Here is a 13,280-nt window from a genome sequence, read left to right on the forward strand (position 1 = left end):
CTTACTGTGCAATGGACGTATCTTTTTTTGCAAGGTCTGGGACTATTTTTTTTCTTTTGAAGGTAAGATATTGATTTCAAGGATCTTAAACAATTGACTCTGTCAGGCCAATGTATACTGCTTCATTGGGAAGGAGTCCAGTAAACATGGCATCTTGGCACATCTTGGAAAAATCTACAATTTGTGATGTTAAAGGTAGTCATTACTCTCATAAAGAAATGATATAAGTATGTGCCCAAGGTTTTAGTTAACTCATTAGCTAAGGAGGGAACTGGTAAGATGTTACAGCTGGTTTCAAGGACGATTGAAAGAACAGAGACATTTATAGGCAATAAAGATTCTGAAAACAATTTACAAATAGACACAATTTACAAATACCCCCACACAATTTGTTTGCATTTGTTTGGACAAAGATCGTGCGCATTTATATCAGTTTTCTAGAGTTTACAGAGTTGGGAAATAAAGAAAACGAAAGGTGTTGGTAACCTGAATGAATGAGCTAATAGGGCACCTGCTGTTGAAAGTCTTGCCCAATTTTTCCTGACAACCATGCACACTTTGTCCACAGGAGAATTCTAAGGAATTTTCAAACTTTGACAAATAGTATTATAGAAATGATGTTCACTTAATGCAACTTTTTCAGTCTAGGAAATGATTTTTATGCAATCGTATAGAATATATTTCAGATAAGTGTGTATTGGGGAGAGGCCATAAAAGATAGGAAGATGTATCAGCTAAAACCAACTTAACAACCTCTCTACCTGTCCTTTTTGTAAGAAAGCTGCTGTGTGTTGAAATTCAATTTTTATCTAGCTATAGAAGTTAAATCTCAAAACTGCATCTGGAAATAAGCTTCATAGTGGTCAGATCATTAAGCAGTGCTTTAGCCGTACTAGAAAAAGACCGAGTTTGGCTCTAGTTCTGCAGAAACAACAAAAGAATCAAATAGCATAAACTGATTATATTTGTAACAAAATTCCTCAAATTCCCATCAATCCTTTCCTGTTTTGTCTCAGCTCCACTTAGACTACCCTGCCCGCTTTGTGTGTAGACACACCCTGATTCCACTAGATTGTGCTGTGTCTCTCTCAGACCCTCTTAGTGCTCTAACCCAGGCTTCTAAGGCACAGGGCTGGGTGTATTTGATGGAACCATATTAAGTGGCCAGTATTTAGCCATTCTTGATGGCAATTTCATGGGGCTCCACCTCATTCCCTGCTTATTTTCCCAGTTCATATTGAAACAAAAGATTTTTCTGCTTGTAATTGTATGAATACGTTCCTGCTTAAAAATGCCATCTAAGTATGAATTTGTATATTAATTTTTAAAGCAAGAGAGGATTGCTAATCAGAAAGCAAATAGTTGAGTTACAAAGAATACCTTACATAAAAGCTGCAGGTACTGTTCCTCCTTTAAAACCATGTTCTGCCTATAAAGAAAAGGAAAACAGATAAGACTAGTTAGTTGCTCCATTTTTTAAAAGATTAAAGTTCATTTCTCAGAGATTTCCTGGGGATGAAATGCAAATCACCATTAACATCTGGGGTTCCAACTTTCCCCTCATCCCCTCCTTTCTGCTCCAGAACAGCCTGACAAACCTCAGGTGGAGGACAGCATATTTAACTATGACTGTGTGTGTTGACATTTCCCTTAAAAACCCATGTTGTACCACCCAGAATTGCTGTGAATCCCACGTAATGAAATTTGTGGAATACTTTTGTGACAGAAGAGGGCGCTCGCAGGCAAGCTGCTGCTACACAGAGTTAGAAACCGCATTTGAGTTTGGTGTGCTTGTATTATGATTAATAAAAGATCTTGGGGGCATTTTGTAGAGCATTTCAAAGCGTTGTGAGTCCAGTGGAGTATAATTAAAATTAATGCAGTAGACAAACACTTTAAGTATTCTTAATGCCCTGTCTAAAAATGCTGTTGAATACAATTTTACACATCCCGGAGATTTAAATGCCATGCTTATCTCTAAACATTTTAAGTACTAAGGAGATAGAAAAATGGTGCCTTCCCTCTCAACAGATTCATTTTTTTTTCTCAACAGATTTCAAACAATTTTTGTTTAATGAGAGTTAATAAACTCTAAATCTGCTTATTTAAAATATTTATAAAATATTACAATGAATCCATCCTGTTTGACTTCTGAGTTTTCAGTTGCGGTATATCAACTTGCATGTGATCTGTGAAAAGCTCTAGCCCAGGATTGTACTTAGGTTCTTAGGTAAGCAAATACATGCTTTCAGGAGAATATTCCCTACCGCCTTGACTCAGGGACAGGCCTTCACCCTGTGCAGTCCTCAGAAACCAGCAATGAGCATTGTCTTTTCAAGATGGGCTCTGCCTTTCAGAAATCTTTCTGGGTGGATGGTTGTCCTTCTCTTATAAAGCCTGTTAAAACAATATATTTCCAAAAACCTTACAGCATGGGTAAGTGTATGGATGTGGCTAAATGCCTCTGGTGTTCCCAAAGGTGCCTTCCACACTCTGAAGGACAGGAGGCTTGTTTGACATTGGCTGCCTCAAGAGGTCACTTTGAATCACCTTAGAATGCTATGTGACCATTGTTCCAATTCATTGTCTTGTTGACTCTAATGTTTCTTGTGTGGTTAATATATGTGCTTGCATTTTTCTAGGCACTGGGGATAAGCAATCACAAAACAGTAAATTCCTGTTCTTGTAGAGGATATTTAATAGTGGGGGAAATTGGACCATAAACAGATACTGTGTTGCAATCATTGCAGTGCAGGGAGGTGAGGGGGAAGCAACAGAGTGGCAGAAAATTGAAACCTATTTTGGATAGGTTGGCCAAGGAAGTCCTCTCTGATGAGATGACATTTCTAACAGAGATCAGAAAGAAGTGAGGAAGCAAGTCACCCAGATCTCCCAGAGGAGGGTGTGTCCAGCAGAGGAAACTGCTAGGGCAGAGGCGCTGAAATCTGAGTGTGCTTAGCCTGTCAGCGAGACACCAAGGAGGGCAGATGGCTGCTAGGTGGCGGGAGCAGATGGACAGGAGGATGGATGGGGGGAGATCAGAGAGGTTGTGGGTGGGTGAGGGAAGCAGATCATGCAGGGCTCTGTAGTCTTTGGGAAGGACTTGGGTTTTATTCTGAGTGAGACTGGAGCCACTAGAAGGTTTCTGCAGATGAACGACAGGAACCGAGTTCCACGTTAAGATGATTCTAGGGGCGTAGATGGGGGTAGTGACAGAAGCAGCGCATGGTTGGGAGGCTATTGCCGTACCCCAGGTGAGCGGTGATGGTGACTGGGAGTGGTGATGGGGGGTGAAATATGGTTGGACACGTCTGAAATACAGGGCCAGTAGTGTGTGCTGACGGATTGGATTGGCCTCCCTGTGTGGGAAGGGGGCGGGAGGTGGGGAGAAGGAAACAAAACTGACTCCCAGACTTTTGGCCTGAGCAACTGGAAAAGGGAGCTGTCTTTTATGCAGAAGAGGAAGAATGTTAACAGAGTAAGTTTGGGGAGAAAGATCAGAAAATAAACAGTTTTGAGTGTGTTGACTTTGCGATGCCTATCAGACATCCAAGTGGATATATTAGGAAAGAGAGTCGGGCCAGAAATGGGACGTTTAGAGACGCTAATGCTTAAAGCTGAGAGACTGGATGAGACCACCAAGGAGTGGGCAGAAAGAGTAGAAGCAGTCTGAACACTTGGCTTTTAGACTCTAACATTTAGAGGTCAGGAAAATGGGGATGATCCAATAAAGGAGGTGGGGGAAGAGGCGCTAGCTAGACTAAGTGTCATCAGCTGCCCCAAATGCTGCTGAGGACCAAGAATTGGCCATTGAATTTAGTAACATGGAAATCATCGGTACGTTGACAGGCAACTCAAGTCAGAGTGGAGATGGTGAGTAGATGGCTTTTTTTGAGGAGCTTTGCTGTAAATAGGAACAATGGGACCGTAGCTGATGAAGCTGAGATCTTTTTAACCACCACCCCCTCCCCTCTTAAGGCCAAAGTTCTGGTCTTGCTTTTTACTAGTGTCTCTAGCCTCCCATCTTTTTTGTCAATGTTTTCTTAAACCTGATGGATGTTGACTTTTGCTAAAATTTCCCTTCTCTTCCCCATTGCCGGTACTTTTCCAAAATAATTCCTTGTCAACTCTCAGGGCCATGTCCTCTGAATCAGGTGCTTTGGATGTGCCCGCTTGCGTTCTTCAGAGTCTCCACGGACTGTATGTGTAGTGTTGAAGGCATTACAGATTTCAAAACAAATTGAGCCATTGCTTTAATCACCTTTTGTTTTGCTTTAAAATTTTTCTTGGTTAGGCTCCACCCAGCCAGTGTTATTTCATGTTGGTATGGAGATCTCACTTCAGATTTTGTTATGAAATTTAGAACAATTATAAACAAGTTGCTGGTTTCACAGTCTTGTGAACACCCACCAAATTCCTCCAAGTTCCTGCAGGATGAAACAACACAACTATTTATTCAGTAGTTTTATATTTACCTAACAGTTGATACTTTGGTTTTGTGTTACAGTCTGGTGTAATAACATTCTATGTAAATAGTTGTCCAGTAACTAATACATGAATTTTTATAACACGGAAATATCTGCTGTAGGTACAGTCTAGGCAACTGCTAATTTAATGTTTTATTTGCTTAATTCCTTTTTCAATTTTAAAATAATTAATGATTAAAATAGAAGAATAAACTTCAATTTTAAAGGTCTTATTACTCAAATACAATAAATATTTCATGTGTGAAGTAACCAAACAAAAGGTCCCAAGCAAAAATATTACATCTTGCCATTCACATTCTGTTTCACTCTTTTATTTTTACTTATTTTCTAAGTTTATTTATTTATTTTTAAGTAATCTCTGCACCCCACATGGGGCTCAAACTCACAACCCTGAGATTAAGAGTCACATGCTCTGGATGCCTGGGTGGCTCAGTGGTTGGGTGTCTGCCTTGGGCTCAGGTCGTGATCCCGGGGTCCTGGGATCAAGCCCCACATCAGGCTCCCTGCATGGAGCCTACTTCTCCTTCTGCCTAGGTCTCTGCCTCTCTCTGTGTCTCTCATGAATAAATAAAATCTTTAAAAAAATTTTTTTAAAGAGTCACATGCTCTTCTGACTGAGCGAGTGGGGTGTATCACTGGTTTACTCTTTTAAATTTAAGCACACAAAAGCAGCTCCAAATGGTCACACAGAATGACAAAAATGAAGTGACTCAAGTTTTATCTCTTCATCTTTACGATCATTGTTGATTTATGAATCAATGGCTTACACCCAGGGATAGGCTGCTCCAAGGAATATGTAGTACCAAAGGGAATGGAGACAGGAACCATACCTGATATGAATTTGAACCACTCTGGGCCATTATGAGTTTCCAAAATGAATATGGAGAGCTGAGTCCACATGTGTCCTGGGTCCAACTGTGTAACTGGGGTTTTTTCAAATTAACTTCTATGTTCATGACTACAATGTTCATTAAATGCTAAGAAGCTAATGTGTGCTGATTTGAAGTTTACATGTGTATTATTAAAACTCAACAGTAATTAGAGGAATTGTTTAGAACACTATGCCAATGAAGAGTTGTTATCTCAGACGTTGCTTAGAATTGCCGGCATGTGGTGAGAAGAGAAAGCAGACTGACTTTTAGTTGTTTTCATCCTTGTTTGTAAATTTTCTACAGACAACGCCCATGCCATTGCCTGCACCCAGGACTGACTGCCCCCTCTCCCATCTCTGGTATACCCCTGGGTGGTGGATGTTTGCATGGTGGCAGTGATCCAGTAGCAAAAGGAAAGCGTATGATGCTGAAGACACAGAGAGAGAGAGAGAGAGAGAGAGAAATTGCCAGGGTCATAGCTCTGAGTAGACAGAGGGGACGGGGCTCTGAGGTGCCAGCGATTTGGTTAAGGGCAGGAACAGTTCACCCATTGCAATAGGAAGGAAGGCCAACTTTACCGGTACAGATGCAAGCAGGCCTATTGTATTCTAGTGTCTTGTGAAGAAATGGAATTGCATTCAGAAGCTTTTCACCCACCCACAGAGGGTGGGTGTCTGTGACTCCTTTTAAGTGCCCTTTAGGATTGACTTTAATTTTCTTGACTAGTTGGGTTGACTATTTCAGTTGACTGGTAGCGAGCCTTGTTTATCAACTCTACTGACCCAAATGGGAAAACTCTTATGGTTTTGGAATTGAAGATTATTAACCCTGCTGACAGAACAGATGTTCTGATTGGGGAAACCCAGTTGTGGACATTGAAGAATTTACCCTTTTCCTGCTCCTTGTCTCTGAGGGAGATGCTGAGGGTCTGCGAGTGGCTGCGTGGAGGTGGGAGATGGCGCCAGCAGCCATGCGTGGCCTTTTCTGTGGGGCTTTATTTTGATATTTTCACACTGTTCAAGGAGAATTCCACCCAAAGGTCCTCAAGTGCCATGAAAAGGACAAGGAAAGAGCATCTTTGAACAGTGGCATTGTTAAATGCCAAGAGCCTGCCTCTCCAGTGGATAATTTTGAGACCTTCTGAAACACTTTTCAGAGGCTTTGCTAAGTACTCATTGTGGAAAAGGACAAATTCTATATTAAACTCACACCAGGGCCAGAAGTGGCCTTGGGTACAATCGTGAACGAGATGATGTTTGCCACCCTCTCCTTACTGCCCTTTCCCTGTCAGTGGATCTCCGCCACGTGCTATAAGCTTGCTGAAGTCTCGTGGGGTCTTCCCCTGCTCTTCCTCTTTGCTTTCTGCCATTGGGCACCAGGAAGGGGTACACATCAGTCACTTTGATCTCATTCTTCCCGTGGACACTGCCTCTGAATGTCAAACAGAGCTGCTAATTCCTCCTTACCCACAGACCTGTAGCTGCTCATCTGCTTCCAGTGTGGCTGTTCTCCAAACCAACCTGCTGTCATTTCCTCAAACCCTCCCTCAGGGCCCAAGTTTCAGGTTGTACAGCACCCTGTTCCTGGGGACACTTTTCCTTTTCTCCTCTAAGGTGGGGGGGGTCCTACCCCAGGAAGCCTTGATTCTCCCCATTCAAATTAGTTGCTCCTTAGTACTAATCTCATTACCTTGTAATTGCTTGCATATTTTTCTTTCCTCTCTCTCCATCTGAGATTTTGATTGGGGTGACTCTGCCTACAGTCATTTCTCATTCTCTGGGAAGAAGCCCAAAGTCGGGGTGATTGTAGGTGATGGTCGCATCAATGTCAATGCTATGGTGTTGATCCCTTAGACAGAGTTAATGACCTATATGTTGAATAAAAAATACTGAATGGATGAATGAATGAATGAATGAATGAATGAAGATATTCACTACTTCTGTGGATAATTTCATTTTGGTCTCTATATTTTTCCCCTATAAATAGGCTAGAAATTCTATTTTATAACAGTTTAATGATAAATTCAAATCAATAATATTTAATGAATGTTTTCTGTACTAGAAGTACTATGCTAGGAACTCAGGGGCACATAAGGACAATAATACACAGCTTCAGTCCTCAAGAAACTTAAAATCTATCACACTTATAATTTTTCATAATAAACACATATGTCTTCAAAGGGTTAAAAAGATTAAGTGTTCGTTTTAAAATTTGATTTGATATTATTTTTGGAAGCTGCTAAAAATTAAGAGGAAGCACCTTTAGACTTTTAGTGCCTACTATGTGCCAGGGGTCATGTTTTCTCATTTAATACCCAACATCTAATAAAGTGGTATTTTTGGTTGTGAAATGAGAGTATCTGTCTTTTGTTTAACATTTTGGAACCATTTGGTAGCTTCAGAGGTTTTTTCCTGCATTTGAAACAATACTGGGAGCTTAATTTCCTGTTATTTTAGGGATCTGCAAGTCTAAGTCAAAATGAAGAGCTACCGTTTAGTGGATACAGAGTTTTGGTTTCCCAGTATGAAAAGACTTAAAAGGATGGATGATAGTGATGGTTATACAACAATGTGGATGGACTTAAAGCCACTGAACTGTGTATTTAAAAATGCTTAAGATGGGGAGTGCCTGGGTGGCTCAGTTGGTTAAGTGTCTGACTCTTGGTTTCAGCTCAGGTCATGATCTCATGGGTTGTGGGATCCAGCTCCATGTAAGGAGTCCAGCCTCAGCAGGAAGTCTGCTTGAGATTCTTTCCCTCTGACCCTCCTCCCCACTCTTGTCTTTTTCTCTCTCTCCGAAATAGATAAAATCTTTTAAAAAAATGGTGAAGATGGCAAATTTCATAGTATGTGTATTTTACCATAATTAAAAAAAAAATTAGTCCACTCTAGAGAAGAGAGCCTCCCCTGATACCTTGATACCTTTTAAAATCTTTCTTGATGACTTATCTCATAAAATTTGCCGGTTTTAAGTGTACAATCCAAAGATGTTTAGTGCATTCACAGGATTATATAACCATTACCTACAATCAATTTTATAACATTTCCATCTCCCCCAAAACTTCCTTGAGCTCATTTTCAGTCATGTCGTCATCGTCGTCGTCGTCGTCGTCTTCTTCTTTCTCTTTTTCTTCTTTTTTAAAAGATTTTATTTATTTATTTGAGAGAGAGAGAGAGTGTGCGCATGAGTCTGGGGTGGAGGAAGAGGGATAAGCAGACTCCCTGCTGAGCATGGAGCCCATCTCAGGACTCCATCCCAGGACAGTGAGATCACCACCTGAGCCAAAGTCAGACACTTTGACACCCAGGCACCCCTTCAATCACTTCTTATTTTTCATCCCAGCCCCAGGAAACCTCTAATCTAATTTCTCTATATTTTTGCCTTTTCTGGACATTTCATATAAATAGATTTAAGCAATACAAGTTTTTTTTGTTTCTGGCTTAACTTAGTGTATCATATTTTTGAGGCTCATCTGTAATTTGTGTCTCTGTTCACCCCGGGTGATGGATGTATCAGGGCTTCATTCCTTTTCATTGTCAAATTTTATTTATCTGTTTCTCATTTGATGGACATTTGGGTCTTTCCCCACTTTTTTGCTATTATCAACAGTGCTGCTATGAACATTCATGTATCAGTGTTTGTGTGTACTTGTTTTCATTTCTCTAGGGTATGAGTGGAATTCCTGGGTCATATGGTAAATTCATATATAACTTTTCAAGAAACTGCCAAACTGTTTTCCAAAGTAGCTGCACCACTTACACTTTCTTCAAGTTCTCGCCAATGGTGGTTTGTGCCTGTCTTTTTCTGTTTGTTCCCTTGGTTCTTTATTTCTCTTTTCTTTTTCCTGCCTTCCTGTTGGTTACTTGTGCATTTTTTGTAGAATTCCAGTTTGATTTATCTATAGTATTTTTGAATGTATTTCTTTGTGTAGCTTTTGTTAGTGGTACATATATAACTTACCAGTCAACATTTTTTCCAGTTCCAGCGAATTGAAGAAACCTTATCTTCTTCTATCTTCTTTTGTTGATAATAGAATTTGAGAACTATATGAGGCAATGTTGCAATTTTTGCTCCAACTGTCAAACACACTCAAACAGCCAAGAGAGGGCAGCCCCGGGTGGTCCAGTGGTTTAGCACCGCCTTCAGCCCGGAGTGTGACCCTGGGGACCAGGGATCCAGTCCCATGTCGGGCTCCCTGCATGGGGCCTGCTTCTCCCTCTGCCTGTGTCTCTGCCTCTCTCTGTGTGTGTCTGTCATGAATAAATAAAATCCTAAAAAAAAAAAAAAAAAAAAGCCAAGAGAAGGAAAGTCTATTTTTTACTTTTCATCTTTCTTTCTTTTTCTTTCTTATATTCTTCCTTTTATCATTTCTTTTCTATTTTAAGAATTTCCTTTAGCCATTATTTTAGGGTAGTTTTGTTGGTGATAAATAATCTTAGTTTCTTTGTTTTTGTTTTTTCATCTGAGAATATTTTGATTTTCCCTTTTTTCCCTGAAAGATATTTTCGTTGCATTGGGATAGTGAGTTGACAGTTCTTTCAGCCCACTTCCTTCTGGCCTTTATGATTCCTGACAAGAAAGACACTTATATTTGAATTGTCTATTTTTCTCTTTGTTGTTCAAATTGGGCTATTGTTCTATTTTCAAGTTCACTGATTCTTTCCTTTGTCCTCTCCATTCTGTTGCTGAGCCTTGTATTAGTTTCCTAGGGCTGCCATAACAGACTACTATGAACTGAGAAACTTAAAATAACAGAAATGTATTGTCTTGATTTGAAGTTTGGCCAGAAGTTTGAAATTAGGATGTTGACACAGCCATACTCCCTCTGAAACCCGCAAGGGAGAATTTCTTCCTTGCTTTTTCTAGCTTCTGGTGTTTGTTGGCAATTTTTGGTGCTCCAATCTCTGCTTCTGTTGTCACACAGCCACCTTCTTTCTGTGTGTCTTTGTCCTTCCCTTAAAAGGATATCTTCTAAAAGGATCTTAACTAATTCCATCTTCAATGACTCTATTTCCAAATAAGGTCACATTCTGAGGTACTTGGGTTTGGACTTCAACATACCTTTTTGAAAGATACAATTCAACCCATTATAAGCCCATCTGTAGAATTTTTAAATTTTAGTTATTCTATTTTTTTATATGTTAATTGTCACTTTATTGTAGAGGAAAAACTATCCTGTAATATTTGTTAAATAACAATACTTCCTGATAAAAAATCATTCTTCAGGGTTTTCAAGCCTTACCATCTCATCAGACATAGTGAGCTATCCCTCACCCTTGTAATAAGCTTCATTAATATTGGCATAAACCACAGGAAAACCCAAAGATTTCCTAAACGGCTTCCCAATTTCTACATAGATGTCCTTAATAATTCCAAAGGTAAACAATAAGCAGATTGGTGGAGAAATTAGAAGGATAGTTTAGAGGGGAAAAAATATTAACACAACTGGTGAATCGAGAACAAAGGTCATAGATAAGTGTTCATTATACCATTCTTTCAACTTAATTTTTTCATTGCAGATAGACTGAAGAGTTGCTTAGCATGATCATGCCATTTTCCACACTTGCCTAAAAAGTAGAGCCAACTATTTCCTTTTAAACCAGAAACAGAAAAATTAGTTCTCCCCCAGATGATACCCACTTTCAATTCTGTCTAAAAGGCTAACAGAGTTTTCTGGAAAGTTTAAATTAAGAGGCTACAGTACATTGGTATGGTTTTATAGTTCTTGGGAGGTGTTTGAGTCAAATTTTCATCAAAGGTCTCTGATGGTCACTGCTCTGTCCACAACAGTCATGTGGCTGCAGCTACAGAAGAGAGGTGGGTCCTTGCTGTGTGGATGAAATGCTTTCTGGCGACAGGAAGAAATCTCTTCAGTCCATGGTCAGTTAATTTAAAGAATCCAGTTTCCTGGAACTTGTGGGGGGCGGGGCGGGGGGGGCAAACAATGGCTATTGATTCCAGCCACATCATCTGGTAGGAGCACTGAGTGTGTAGGTCAACACTGGAAAGGAAGGCAGTCTGTGTGGGATGAGTATGGATCCAGTCCAGTGTGATGAGACCCTGCTGATCCTGTAGAGGAAGCTCTTCTTCATTCTCAGTGTGGCAATAATCAGACCTGGCACTTTGCTTGGGGATGAGAACATGGGTAATGGTCAATTCATTCCTCATCAGTTTTCCACGGAGAATTCCACATGTCTCTACTCCTCGGGCTGTGTTGGCACTGGCTAGCTGGAGAAACTGTGGACAGAGCCTCTCAGGTACCACCACATGGCGCAGTCCATCGATGGCAGGAGTACTTTCTGAGTTGCTCAATGCTCCAGGTTTCAAGGACCTGGCTACCACAGGTGGCTTGGCAGGCCTTACAGCGGTATTACAGTCTGCAGGCTGTGCAGATGCGACAGGTGCTGGGGGGAATATGTCCGGGGAGGGCTTCCAAGTCCGGCACCAGAGGCCCACCTAGGCCAGGGTCCACCTTCCCAAACTGCTGCACGATTTTCGGCCGCTCCTTTTCCAGTTCCTGGTTCTGGATCATCTCCTCAAAGGCATGGAACTGCTCCTGTTCCAGCTGCTGCTGCTTCTGCTGCCACCCTCTGCCGTTCCCTCTCCAGCTGCTGCTGGATGGCCACATTCCGGGCGAGTTCGTCCGCTTCCCTCTTCTTTTCTTCATTATGTTCTTTGGTATATCGTTTTAATAGCTCTTCCTTCAGCTCTGCTGCTTTGGGAAATGCAATTTCCCTTAACTTCCTTACTGTGTCTTTCTTCTCAAGAATGATAGCCGATTTGCAATCTCGATGCTTTGGGAGCTTCTCAATAAAGAGCGTGATATACTTGTTATAGAGGATGAAGGCATGTTCAATGTGGCCTTCCTCACAGTAAATGGATGCCATTCGGGTAATCTCAACTCCAGAGTGGAAGTACCATCGGGGTGGAATGTCTTCATTTATCTCCACTGTGCTACCCATCTGGGACGGGCTCTCACCCGGTCTTCGGGCGGAAGGCTCACATCTCCATGGTCAGACATCAGGACCATGAAGTTCTGTCCCCATGGACGACACTCCGAGCTTCTGGAAACGTCACTAGTTATTCTATTATTTGGTCATAAAATTTCCGTTTGGTTCTTCTTTATGTCATCTAATTCTTTGTGGAGACTTATTCTAGGTTTTCACTTGTGAATTTGAATTTCATTTCATTAAAGTGCTATTAAATTGCTTGCTTAATTGTTCATCAAAGCGGTGTTAGGAAGACTGCTTTAAAATCCTTGTCAGAGAATTCCAACACCGTACTCATCTCTATGTTAGTGTCTACTGTCTTTTTTTTTTTTTTAAGTTTTTGTTTGTTTGTTTGAAAGCGAGAATGAGAAAGAGAGAGAGAGAGAGAGAGAGAGAGAGAGAGAGAGAGAGACTGCGCACATGTGTACAAGTCCGGGGAGGGGGAGAGGGAGAGGGAGAGGGAGAGGCAGACTCCCCACTGACGAGGGAACCCTACCATGGGGCTCAATCTCAGGACCCTGGAATCATGACCTGAGCCTAAGGCAGACACTTAACTCGGGGGTCCCCTCTCACTCAAGTTGAGACTTTTCTGGTTCTTGGTATGACAGATGATTTTCAATTGCTTGCAGGACATTTTGGTTATTATGAGACTGGATCTTACTTAAACCTGTTTTGCCAGGTCTCCTGTGACACTGAGTCAGTGGGGGAGGTTGAGAGTGGCATGTTGCTATTGCTGAGTGGAGGGGGAAGGCATATTCTTCACTCAGCCTCTGTTGACAACCCAGGGAGGGAGGAGCTCTCATTACTCTTGGGTGGGGAGAAGTTCAGGCTCCCCACTAGGCTTCCACTGATGTCACCCAGGCTGAGACAGGGAGTGGTGCCTTGTTGCTCCCTCTCACACTGCCTCTGCTGGTACTGCAAGGGCAGGTCTC

The 13,280-nt window shown here is 41.4% G+C and overlaps 1 pseudogene; it reads right to left on the minus strand.

The window, feature by feature from the left end:
- Positions 1–10,848: 10,848 nt before the first annotated feature.
- On the minus strand, positions 10,849–12,398 carry LOC112671996 (STAM-binding protein-like; annotated as a pseudogene).
- Positions 12,399–13,280: the final 882 nt, after the last annotated feature.

The sequence above is a fragment of the Canis lupus genome, chromosome 10, assembly GCF_003254725.2.
Source record: "Canis lupus dingo isolate Sandy chromosome 10, ASM325472v2, whole genome shotgun sequence".
In the NCBI taxonomy this organism is placed as follows: Eukaryota; Metazoa; Chordata; class Mammalia; order Carnivora; family Canidae; genus Canis; species Canis lupus.